The 12,385-nt window shown below is 39.4% G+C and overlaps 1 long non-coding RNA gene across 1 annotated transcript in view; it reads left to right on the top strand.

Moving 5' to 3' along the window:
• The window catches only part of LOC105485605 (uncharacterized), a 31,260-nt gene extending 23,705 nt beyond the window's left edge, over window positions 1-7,555 (top strand). Inside the window, exons 2-4 of the long non-coding RNA XR_989720.3 lie at window positions 3,349-3,550; window positions 4,920-5,004; window positions 6,253-7,555. This is a non-coding gene — a long non-coding RNA (uncharacterized lncRNA). The remainder of the gene's footprint in view (window positions 1-3,348; window positions 3,551-4,919; window positions 5,005-6,252) is intronic.
• The last annotated feature ends 4,830 nt before the right edge of the window (window positions 7,556-12,385 follow it).

The raw sequence follows: 12,385 nt of genomic DNA, 5'->3' as shown, positions 1-12,385 counted from the left end.
TGGACAATTTATAAAGAGGAACAACAACAACAAAATTCTGTATGAAACTAACAAAATAAAATCCTAAGTGATCTTATGCAATCTAAAAGGAACTAAAGATCCTAGAGAGAAAGGTAGTCTACTCGCTGTCCAGTCAAAGACATACTTCTCATTCACTTATTGTTAAAAAAAAATCTATAAAATAGGAGAGGAATTATTCATTCAAATTCAGATTTGTAAAGAGATACATTACCATTTGACCCTTTAACAATGATTCGTTTGATTAGAAACAGGATAGAATATTATATTACTAAAAACTTGGACCTCTGAGCTTTTTAATGCAAAGGACTTAGAGCCTGTGATCTCTGGCATGTCCATTATAATAACCTGGCTGATCTCCATGCAAAATGATACCTTTCCTGTGGCCAGGTAAGCATTTTATTTATTTGTCTATTTTTAATTAATTAATTAATTGTTTGGAGGCAGAGTCTCACTCTGTCACTCAGGCTGGATGCAGTGGTACAATCTCAGCTCACTGTAACTTCTGCCTCCTGGGTTCAAGCAATTCTCCTGCCTCAGCCTCCTGAGTAGCTGGGATTAAAGGTGCCTGCCAACATACCTAGCTAAGTTTTGTATTTTTAGTAGAGATGGGGTTGCACCATGTTGGCCAGGCTGGTCTTGAACCCATGACCTCAAGTAATCCACCCACCTCAGCCTCCAAAAGTGCTGTGATTACAGGCATGAGCCCCCATGCCCGGCCCCAGTAGGCATTTTAAACTGGAACTTGGCTGAGGGACAATCCCTGTTCTTCCATGTAGAAATTCTCTGTTAGGAACACCCACTACCTGTCAATTCAGAGTTTCACCATCTCCTGTCCTAGTGAGGTCCTGGAGTTGATTTAGATGAGGGTCAGCACTTCCAAATCTCATGTTCTCACATTTCAAAACCAATCATGCTTTCTCAACAGTTCCCCAAAGTCTTAACTTATTTCAGCATTAACCCAAAAATACATAGTCCAAAGTCTCCTCTGAGACAAGGGAAGTCCCTTCCACCTATGAGCCTGTAAGATCAAAAGCAAGAGGTATTGGGTAAATACAGCCCTTTCAAATGAGAGAAACTGGCCAAAACAAAGGGGCTACAGGCCACATACAAGTCCAAAATCCAGCGAGGCAGTCAAATTTTAAAGCTCCAAAATGATCTCCTTTGACTCCAGGTCTCACAACCAGGTCATGCTGAAGCTACAGCCCAAGCTCTACATTGGCCCCTTTCAGCCATGGCTGGAGTGGGTGGGACACAGGGCACCAAGGTCCCTAGGCTGCACACAGCATGGGCACCCTGGGCCTGGCCCGGGAAACCACTTTTTCATTCTGGGCCCCTGGACCTGTGATGGGTGGGGCTGCCGTGAAGGTCTCTGACATGGCCTGGAGACATTTTCCCCATGGTCTTGGGGATTAACATTAGACTCCTTATGCAAATTTCTGCAGCCAGCTTGAATTTCTCCCCAGAAAATGGGTTTTTCTTTTCTATTGAGTTGTCAGCTGCAAATTTTCCAAGTTTTTTATGCTCTGCTTCCCTTATAAAACTGAATGCCTTTAAGAGCACCCAAGTCACCTCTTGAATTCTTTGCTACTTAGGAATTTCTTCTGCCAGATACCCTAAATCATCATTTTGAAGTTCAAAGTCCCACAAATCTCTAGAGCAGGGGCAAAATGCCACCAATCCCTTTGCTAAAACATAACAAGAGTCACCCTTGTTCCAGTTCCTAAAAAGTTCCTCATCTCCATCTGAGACCACCTCAGCCTGGACCTTATTGTTCATATCACTATTAGCATGTTTGTCAAAGCCATTCAACAAATCTCTAGGATGTTCCAAACTTTCCGACATTTTCTTGTCTTCTGAGCCTTTCAAACTGTTCCAACCTCTGCCTGTTACCCAGTTCCAAAGTCATTTCCACATTTTCGGGTATCTTTTCAGCAACATCACAATTCTGGCACCAATTTACTGTATTAGATTGTTTTCACACTGCTGATAAAGACATACCTGAAACTGGGAAAAAAAGAGGGTTAATTGGACTTACATTTCCATATGGCTGGGGAGGCCTCAGAATCATGGCGAGAGAAAAAAGGTACTTCCTAAATGGCAGTGACAAGAGAAAAATGAGGAAGAAGCAAAAGCAGAAACTCCTGATAAACCCATCAGATCTTGTGAGACTTATTCACTATCACGAGAATAGCACGGGAAAGACCAATCCTCATGATTCAATTACCTCCCCTTCGGTTCTTCCCACAACACGTGGGAATTCTGGGAGATACAATTCAAGTTGATATTTGGGTGGGGACACAGCAAAACCATATCATTGGGTCTGCATTTCTTTTAAGGCTGTTTCTCTATAGGCCTGGGGGATTCCTATGCACATGTCCTAGAGTAACATGTTTATAATTAAACAGTTGCTTTGTTCTCCTCCCTTGAAAAAAGTCCATATTTGCAGAGAGTACCAGAGTTTCTAAACCAGAAAAGGCTGTAGAGAGGATAATTAGTCTCAAAGAGTTGCAAATTTCTGTGGTTTTGAGCACAAGCCTTTGGCTGGGTGCTGGTCTGGGAACAGGGGATGCTTATTTTTAAGGCACAAATTCAGTGTTTAATTTTTGGGAATATGAAAGAGTAGAATGTTTACTGGGGAAGGGATTTGAAACCTTTTGTAGGCATTTTGAGTTTTGCAGATAAAGGCAATCTACACTGCTGTTCTTAGGCAAAGTAGTTCTGCAAGCAGCTCTCACAGGACTAAAGAGCCGCTCCCCAATGTGTAGCCATTATTCTGTATAATTATGGATATTTTCCCTTCCAAAAATATTTTTTTTTCTAGAAGCTGCTGTTTCAAAGGCTTTCAATTCTGTGTGTCATTATCAAATAATCTTTTTTGTACTCGGGTGTTTATTATTGGATTGCAACAACGATAAAGCTCTAGGGGTTTTTGTCTCCTTTGGTATGCTAATTAGTCAGTTTCCTTTTGATCTTTTTCTCACTGAAAAGAGTGAAAAGCTATCTCGGTGAGGAATCTTAGTGCTGTACATTCATTTCCTCATCTCCATAATCTGAGGATCAGAGGAAGACAACAATTTTACTGCTGAATGAGAGCTACTAGAGGCTTTAGTTAGAGCCCACTGCTGCCAAATAGTCCCACTGGCACCTGACCCGGAGTTGGGCACCAAGGAGGAAGACACAAAGGGGGAAAAAGGCACAAATATTTTATGTAGCAGAGTGAGCTCAGTTGCTTTTATTTTTTCTTGAAGCATTCAATCCATGCAAATCTATGTCATTTTGCCTAATTTTTGACTTTTAGATTTCTTTATCCTATTGATATATTTTCAGTGACAACAACTGAATACTTAGTTGGAAGAAAATGGCCTGAATAGTGTGAAGAAATATGCTGCCAACAAAATCCGTTGGAGGATAAACTGCCTTTCAAAAGACACAGTAAATTCACATATGCAGAGTAACAGGGGAACATGCCATGGCTCTTATGGGCTGGAGGCACATGTATTCGATTATGTTTGGGAATGGATGGAAAGAAGTAAGTTAGTAGATTCTTCATTTGATTGTTTATTGGTCTACTGTGGTTGTGAAGATTTACCTTTTTAGTAAGATCTAAGGACTTAGGACACAGTCTGGGAAGTTGAGTGGGAAATTTCATCATTAATATCATCACTTAACATCTATTCAGAATGCACTAAAAGGGCAGCATTGCATTACAAGGACCAAGCAAGTTGATATTTAAATACTATTGTCACAGGCCTACACCCAGCCCCTACAGACACACATTCACAAACATATGCACACATTTTTGGTTAAGCTACAGGAAATCACTGTTTTTGCAAGTAAAAAGTATTTTCAGATAGTTCAATGGAACACAATTTACTGTTTGGGAGGTGTGATCAGGGTAATCAAGTTTTATTTATCTATTTTTTAAAAAGTGCTCATACATCCAAAAGAGTATTGCCTCTTTAAAACTGTACCAGGTGGTCTAATTCCAAATATACTGCCATGGCTGTGGACATTTTTAGAATAGTCCTAAACCTGAAGTGTTTCATTTCCTCAATGTTTAGAAACCCTTCGAAGATGGGTTTGAATTTTGGAAATAAAGGAAAGTCATCAAAATCACCTCTTGTATGTAAAAACACTTTATACTGTATAAAACTGCTGAATGAGAACTACTATTTTGAGTGTTCTTTTAAATAAGCAAAATTTGAATGCAATGGTTTCCTTGGGTGCCATAGCAACCACCAGTGCCTTACAATTTTTGACTCAAAAGATACTTTGAGGTCATCTGGTTGAACAATCCTTAAACTTTATCAAACTTAAAAATTCTCAGAGGAATTACAAATGCAGTTTTGAGCACCTTGCCTTGAAGATTCTGATTTATTAGACTTAGAAATGACCTGGAAATGTATGCTTTTACAAAGTTTGTCAGGTGATTCCAATGCAGGAGGTGGTCAACCATACTTGGAATGGCTGCTCTTATCTATAGAGATAGATGCTGAAATTCAGTGACCCGCTGGAAATTATTCCACTACACAGAAGCTGGTCCAGAGCAGAATGCCAGGCTCCTGGATTCCCAGGAAAGCCTTCAGAAGGGACTTCTTGGCTTTGAAACACAATCTGGTACTTAACAGATATGTGGCATCCAACCATTTTTAAAACCATTTTTAAAGCCCATGTTTTCTCATATGTAAAATGAGGATAATTCTGATATGAAGCTCACAATGTTGTGTCCTGCAAATTGCTTACAATAGTGTCTGGTAGATAGTAATTGCTCAATAAACATTACTCACTCTACGTTTATCTAAAGAATTTTATTATGGCTCTTTGTATTTATTTCCTTTTCTGTACTTGTCACTTTTTATGATTTCTCCTCTGCACTTTCACCCTCCTTCTTTTTACAGGCATCTCATCTTGACATTCCTTCCCCATGACTTTGATCCCACCTTGATTCCTGGTACTGCCACTAGACTAGAGAGTCACTGAAAGGTAACAATCAGTTATAATAACTCTTTGGAATCCTCCCTGAGAGGAACAGCTGGGTCTTTTCACATTTTGTCTTTATGCCCAATTAACCTCTAACTACAGCCCTACTGGGTTGTTATTTAAAAAATTCCTCAGCTAGTGTGCAGAGATTGAAGGTGTCAGCACAGAAATTCTCTCTTTATGCCAGATGAGTAGAGGGCAAAGAGCAGGATATAGAGAAAAGCAGCCAGCACAGCTGGTGGCATCTGCACTTGCCCACGGGCTCTTCAGACCTGGCTCTGAAGCCAGAGGCACTAATGATGGTGCCAGAGGGAGAAAGGCAGCATGAGGCATACATGCAAGGTGCCAATGAAGCACTTGCGTCTCTTCCCCATCTGTTCCCATCACCCGCACCCCTTCCCATTTGCTCACAAATAAATAGGCAATGGGCAACCAAATGCTGCCTGAGCTACCTGATGCTGTTAATTACTATGACTGCTTAGAGCCAATTATCTCCACAAAAGCAAAACATCTTCATGTAGCATTCCAAATGGAAACTATTTCATCTGGGGCAGAGACAAATTGAACACTGTGGCTTAGTTCAAGCTAAAAGGGCTCTTCTTTGGCATAGATTTCAAAGACCTATTTGTTGTCTTTTTGTTTCTTTTAATTTTTGTTGTAGCTTTGCAGATTCCACAACTACTAAAAATATAGCAGGCATGATTGGGGTGAGATACTCTGTATAGATAGATTTATATGTGTCCTTTAATCTTTATATATATATATATATATATATATATATATAAATAATATGTACATGTAACACACACAAACTATAGATGCAGAATGTATATTGTCACTTTTCCAAATCTGATCTTATTCTTAGTTTGAATACTGTATTTCTCTATTCATTCAGTCTCTCTCAATCTCAACTTGGCTAAAGAGTGTCATGTAAACTTATGCAGAACCTCTATGTAACACAATTGTGCATCTATTCATTCAAACTTTGTTGGAAATCTAGTCTAGGACTTCACTTATTTAGTGCAAATGATTAGACAAAAACTTTGAGTTAACTCTCTTATCTTTAGTATAAGTGAAATGATGCTTACATAAGACAAATGAGGTGTAAATCTGAAATAATTATCTGATTTTCTGGTCAAAACATTTCAACTAAGGAAAAAGTTAGGCTATGAAAAAGTTAGGTTACATATTTTCTGCTACTCTGATTAGTGTCATTGGACAATTTCTCAGCTCTCCCCTCTTTGTTCATAGGTACAAGCTGAGTCATTTCTCTCCCATGTCACTGTTGGAAGAAACAAAGATAATTTGTATGGAAAGTAATGTGCATGATTTCAGTCTCCTGTAAATGAAGGAAGCTTCCACAATGAAGTCAAGCACCTGGAGGAGAAGGATGCTGATAAATGCATCTCTCAGCATGGACACACTTGGGAAAGGCCGAATTTCCTTGGGCATCCTTCTAATTTCCCCTTGGTTTCTCTAAAGGAGAGGACCACATGTCATGGAAAACATCCACATATTGACTCATCCTGGATAAAGTTCATGTGAACTAGAGTGTTTTGCCATATTCATCCAGTCATTCATTCATTTGCCATGGGGATGCAGTGGCGTTTCAAGTGTAGCTAAGGTGAAATCCATGGGAAAACCAGTTTTTATTCACTCTTCGGAGTTAGAGAAGCCATACCGAGAAACTTCGAGGCCTACGAAGCGCTGCTTTTAACAGTCCCAATTTTGTGATGATAGCATACTTTTCTGAGATTTAAAAATATCAAGATTATTTTTGATAATGCCTGCCAGTTATCCTTAATATTTAGCAGACATTTGGATGTGTGTGGTGGTATGTGCTAGTATCAAACGAGACTTCGATTTATAGGACTTGATTGCTACTAGATAGTGAGCACAACATCCAACTGGTGACTGAGCTGAAGCTTACTAGGTACCCTCATTTCATCATGTGAGTACCAGGTAACAGGTATTCTGAAAAGGATCTCTCTTCACTGAGCTCCCTCCCAGCTTGTTAATTGTGTGTGTGTGTGTGTGTGTGTGTGTGTGTGTGTGAGAGAGAGAGAGAGAGAATATGTATGGGTGAATATGTATGTGAACATGTGTGAGTTTGTGCATAATGGGTGTGAACATGCATATTATGTGAGTGTACGTGGGGGTGCCTGTGTGTGTGAATGTCTGTCTTCAGAATGTTCATAATGTAGATCATCATAGGCCTCTTGATGCCCTGCAGAGAACTGAGAGACTCTTCTGGAGAAAGTTATTCAAATTATAGAGCCGTTGAGTAATTCTAGTAACCCAGCACATTCCTAAATGTACTTTTGAAAAGGGGTTTATTGAATAGAAATAGACCCTTTTCAATAAGCTTTAGGTTCTATCATACTATGAGGCAACATTTGGACAGTGTCCATGGTAATCTGTGCAGCAGTCCATGCTGCATTCATTTTAAATTGGTCTTTTTAAGAATAGCATTAAATGGCTGCTCATAAACAGGACTGAGCAATTTCTGAGTGGGAGAAGATTCCTCAGTTCTTTACCCATGTGATCTGTAACACTGATGTGGGTGTAGAACATTTCTGCACAGAATATCATTATACGTCACATGGGGATATTTTAGAATAAATATTTTCATTTTTTTTTCTCAAGAAAAAAATGTGTTTATTGCTAAAATCCTTTTGGAAAATGAACCAAAAGGATAGATTATTGTTTTTCATTTTTCTTACAAAATTATTCTCTGAATTGTCCCCATTCCAGCTCCTTTTAGGTGTCGTGACATCAAAGGCTGATTTCATAATGGCTGTGTTCTCGTGTGCTTCCCTAATTTCAGACTGGGTCTTCATGACATACAGTGAGTGCAACTCTGTTAGATGTCTTTTAATTTAAGTATCTGGAGACTTAATTTTTTTTTTTTTTCTTCTTAGCTACTTAGACTTATTCAACAGGCATTTATTAAGAAAATTTTGGGTCATCTATAATGACAGGTTCTGGGGAGAAAATGATGAGTATAATCTAGGGCCCTCAAGGTGCTCTCGGAGTGGTGGGGGAGGAATTCTCTAAGAAAGAGCCTAATTAAGTGAGATGACAACACAAGGGAGTTCTTTTCATGGCATTATGGAAGCTTTACAGAAGAAATGATACATGAGCTGAGGCCTGAATGATGGATATGAATTTGTCATGTGACAGAGTATTGTAGGAGGGGAGTGAGAAAACATTCCAGGTTAAGTCCTGGATGTATAAAAAGAAACCCAACTATCGAATTTCCATTTTCAGAGCTAAGTAGTCACAGTTCAAGACCTATTTATTATTTTTCCTCCTTTCTCAGTCACTGTTCTAGTCTTGCCATTTTCTCTCCTCTCCTTTGCCTGATTCTCTTCCAAAATCTTCTGAATCAAGCACTTCACTCAGTATAAAAATATAAAACATCCAGCCTAACGAAGAGCAACTCTCTCCTGCCTTGAGTTTATTATGCTGCCTTCTCTGTCTAGGACAACCGGATTTCTTGGTTTAGAACTTTTTTGGCAGTAGGGTGAGGGGGAAGATTGGCGGCCAAAATGATGCTTTATATTCCCCAAAGCTACCCCAGCCTCTATGTAACAGCCCAGAAAAAGGACAAACCCTCCACTCCCATAGGAAAGACAAATAATTTGGGCAGCCGGCAGTTCTTGCTAGAGCTGATCCTAGGCTGTTTAACTTCAAGAGGCTCACTTTAAGTCAAGTCTAGTTTGAAATTGGTCTCCATTTGCTTTTTATTTCATGCTTTGAATTGTGAGTCATTGGGGTTTAAGTGCCCTTTAGATTTCTTAAAATGGGCAAGCCATAAAACCAGACCAAAACAAAAAAACAAAAGAACACAAACCCCCCAAATGTGCCTTGTCTGATTTGCAACACACTTAGCCTTTTGTGGAGCAAAATGTGCTACGTTTGTAAACAGCAAGTGAAGATTTATTGAAGTTAGGTACCGAAGGCCTCAGCAAGGGGCTAGAGCAAATATTCTTCTGAAAGCATCAACCATATTCCGTTCTGTTTCATACTAGGTGGGACTGTATATCTGCAAAGGTCAGAAAACAGCTTCCCTTCAGGCTCATATGAAATGTTTAAAGATGTCAGGTAGTACCAGTTTTACTTACAATGTTACACAGCAAACAGGGCCAAATTGTGGTTTAATTCCTGCATGTGTGTTCTTGATTCGTGTTGATTTAAAGATTCAGTTTATGACCCCTGAGATGATCTATTCTTGTACTAACACCTGTTTTGTCCTTTGTGTTGCATAAATGATAATCTCCTTTTTGTCTAAGAGATAATTTTTCTATATGGTGTGAGAATAGAATTCTTTCTATCCTTTTGGTCCTTGAGAACTTTCATGTTTTTTCCTCTGTTTGCTTTAATTCCATAGTGTAATATAAGCACAGGAAGTGTGGTGTGCAAACTCTGGACTGATTAATACTATTTACTGTGATACTACTTCCGGTCATTGCTGCAGAAATGAGATACATAAGACCCTACCTGAAAAGAGGCATCTGGAGCCACTGGCTTCCATTGTCTTCCATGCTTTTGATTTCTTATTTGCTGGTGTACAAAGATTCTGTGATTGGGTAGACAATTCAGGTTAGTTCTACAAATATTTATCAAATGTATATGCAAGGCTCTGTATTAGGTGTGTGGGGGCTGGGGAAGTGGAGGCAATAGCATTATGGCCAAAGATAAACAAGAATCTGTCTTTGTCTACAAGAATCTTAACATTTTGAAGGGGAAATGCTGACTTATAAACAAGAAGGAATGCAAATACTTTTATAGTAGAAGCATAAGCACAGTGCTCTGGCAACCTAGAGAAAAGGAAAGCTTTAGAAAAGCCAATTTCTTTTGAGCTGTAAAAATCCTTACAAACTGGAACTCATTACTTCTAGCTTGATATATATTCTCTGGGGCTGTAATATGAATAGATCCAGCTTCATTTCACATGTATATTTCAAAATTGCCTCTGGTTTTGGATATTTGTGGCAAAGCATTTTATAGACTGTGCTGGTTCCAAAGGCAGGTAGTATGTAGTTAAATAGTTATGAGAAGGCAAAGTAGTTTAGAAAAACCAACTTTTTAAAGTCTCCTTTGTTTGGATGACTTTATCTTATATGCTGTCTCAGACATCAATACTTTCAACTGTGGCTCAGATGTTTTGCTCATCCATTAATTTCCCTTCTTATTAAAGATTGTATTTTCTTAACCTGGAATACATGGATGAGCTTTAGGGAACCTATGTACTCATTGTAAGTATATGCAAAAGATCTCTCTGTGTACATTTTTTTTTTCTTTTGACATAGAGTTTTGCTCTGTTGCCCAGACTGGAGTACAGTGACCTGATCTCAGCTCACTGCAAGCTCCATCTCCCAGGTTCAAGTGATTCTCCTGCCTCAGTCTCTTGAGTAACTGGGATTACAGGGACCAGCCACCATGCCCTGCTAATTTTAGTTTTTGTGTGTGTATTTTTAGTAGAGACAGGGTTTCACCATGTTGGCCAGGCTGCTCTTGAACTCCTGACCTCAATTGGTCTGCCTGCCTCGGTCTCCCAACATGCTGGGATTACAGGTGTCAGCCACCATGCCCAGCCTGCTATTATTATTTTATTATTATTATTTTTGAGACTGAGTCTCCCTCTGTTGCCCAGGCTGGCGTGCAGTGGCGCAATCTCTGCTCACTGCAACCTCTGCCTCCCAGGTTCAAGCGATTCTCATGCCTCAGCCTGTCGAGTAGCTGGGATTACAGGCACCTGCCACCACATCCAGCTAATTTTTGTATTTTTAGTAGCGATAGGGTTTCACCATGTTGGCTAGGCTGGTCTCGAACTCCTGACTTCAAGTGATTCTACCGCCTTGGTCTCCCAAAGTGCTGGAATTACAGGCATCAGCCACCATGTCTGGACCTCTCCTCTGGAGAGCACATTCTCTTCATCAGATTCTCAAAAACACTCAGGAACCATATGATGTAAAACTACCGTATGTTTTCCCTTTGTAATTTTATTCACTCTCATTATCTCAATACTTACTAATTGTTGATGACTTTAAACCTGTATTTCTAGCCTAAACCTCCTCTGAGTTTTATTCTTATATATCCAAATGTTTACCAGCTATCTTTGCCAATAGCACAAGCCTATGAATTTCAAGATTAAATTCATGATCTTTCCTTCTTAATCTTGCTCACACATTTTCTGTCTTCATTGGTGCCACCAACATCTACTCAGTTATGCAAGATAGGAAGTTGAGGACCATTTTGCTGATTCTTGAGTGTCTTTTAAGACAACTCAAATATCACTTGCTTAAGGAAGCACCTTTTGACGACCCAAGACAGGGCGGTTGCTCTCTTTTGGGTTCCCATAGCACCCTGTACATATCTCCATCATTGTTCAGCCACATATTAATAATCCATTTTTTTTTCTGTTTCCCTCATAAGTCTGTAAGCTCCTTGAGAGAAGTGGCCCATCTCTTATTTGGCTTTGTAACTCAGCACTGAACTGAGAGTCAAACACTCAGTAAATGCTTAGCAATGAATTACTTAAGAGGACATACATTGTACATGGCTTCCTGAAGTTCAGATATAGTGATAGTGACTTAAAATATTCTGATTTCATGGCCCACGAAAGAGCAGAAGACCACGCTTTGTCCAGTGTGGTCTGCTAAGATGAAATTATCTTAAAAGTCAGACCTTAATGCTTATTCTATGTAACTCAGTAGGAGGGGAATGCTAACTGTGTGATAAAAGCCTATATTCTACATGTCCTTTCTAAACTCGGAGATCTTCCTCTCCGGAGAAAAAATTCTATTAAGTTAAACATTTAGCTTTTAAAAAAATAATGTTTCAGAATCAAGTAATTAATAATTCATAGCATCTTATGGCAATTTGTGTTAGATAGAAGTACAAAATTCCTGAGTTCTGGTGGAAGCATAAAGGACAAGAATAGTAATACTTTGCCCATTATTGTTTAAGATAGAAACTCTTTTAACATAGGGACTAATTAAAAAGGAGTTAGAATATGTCTGTCTGTCCTTCACCTACCAAACCTCTTTTCAAGCCATTGTAGTGAGCTTTCTTTATTCTTTGCAGCCAAATGAATCAGAATTTTGTATCCCCCCCTTCCTCCTGGGTTAAGATCAAGGGAGTTCTTCCTCCTACTCTATGCCATGTAAGAAGGACTTGAGAGAAAGTACAGTGTTTGTCAGAAGGGAAGCCTGACATCTCACCCTGGCTGACTGTTAGCTGAGCTATAGAATCCCATCTGTTCTTGCAACACCATGGGAGCAGAGCCAAGTGCAGAGAGGCTAGGGAGAAGTCAAACTGCATCCTCTAGAGTCTGGACCTAGAGATCATGCTCTGGCTGTAGCTTGGAAAATCTTAA

This window comes from Macaca nemestrina, chromosome 16 (assembly GCF_043159975.1).
Source record: "Macaca nemestrina isolate mMacNem1 chromosome 16, mMacNem.hap1, whole genome shotgun sequence".
NCBI lineage: Eukaryota > Metazoa > Chordata > Mammalia > Primates > Cercopithecidae > Macaca > Macaca nemestrina.
This window is presented reverse-complemented; position numbering and strand designations above follow the sequence as displayed.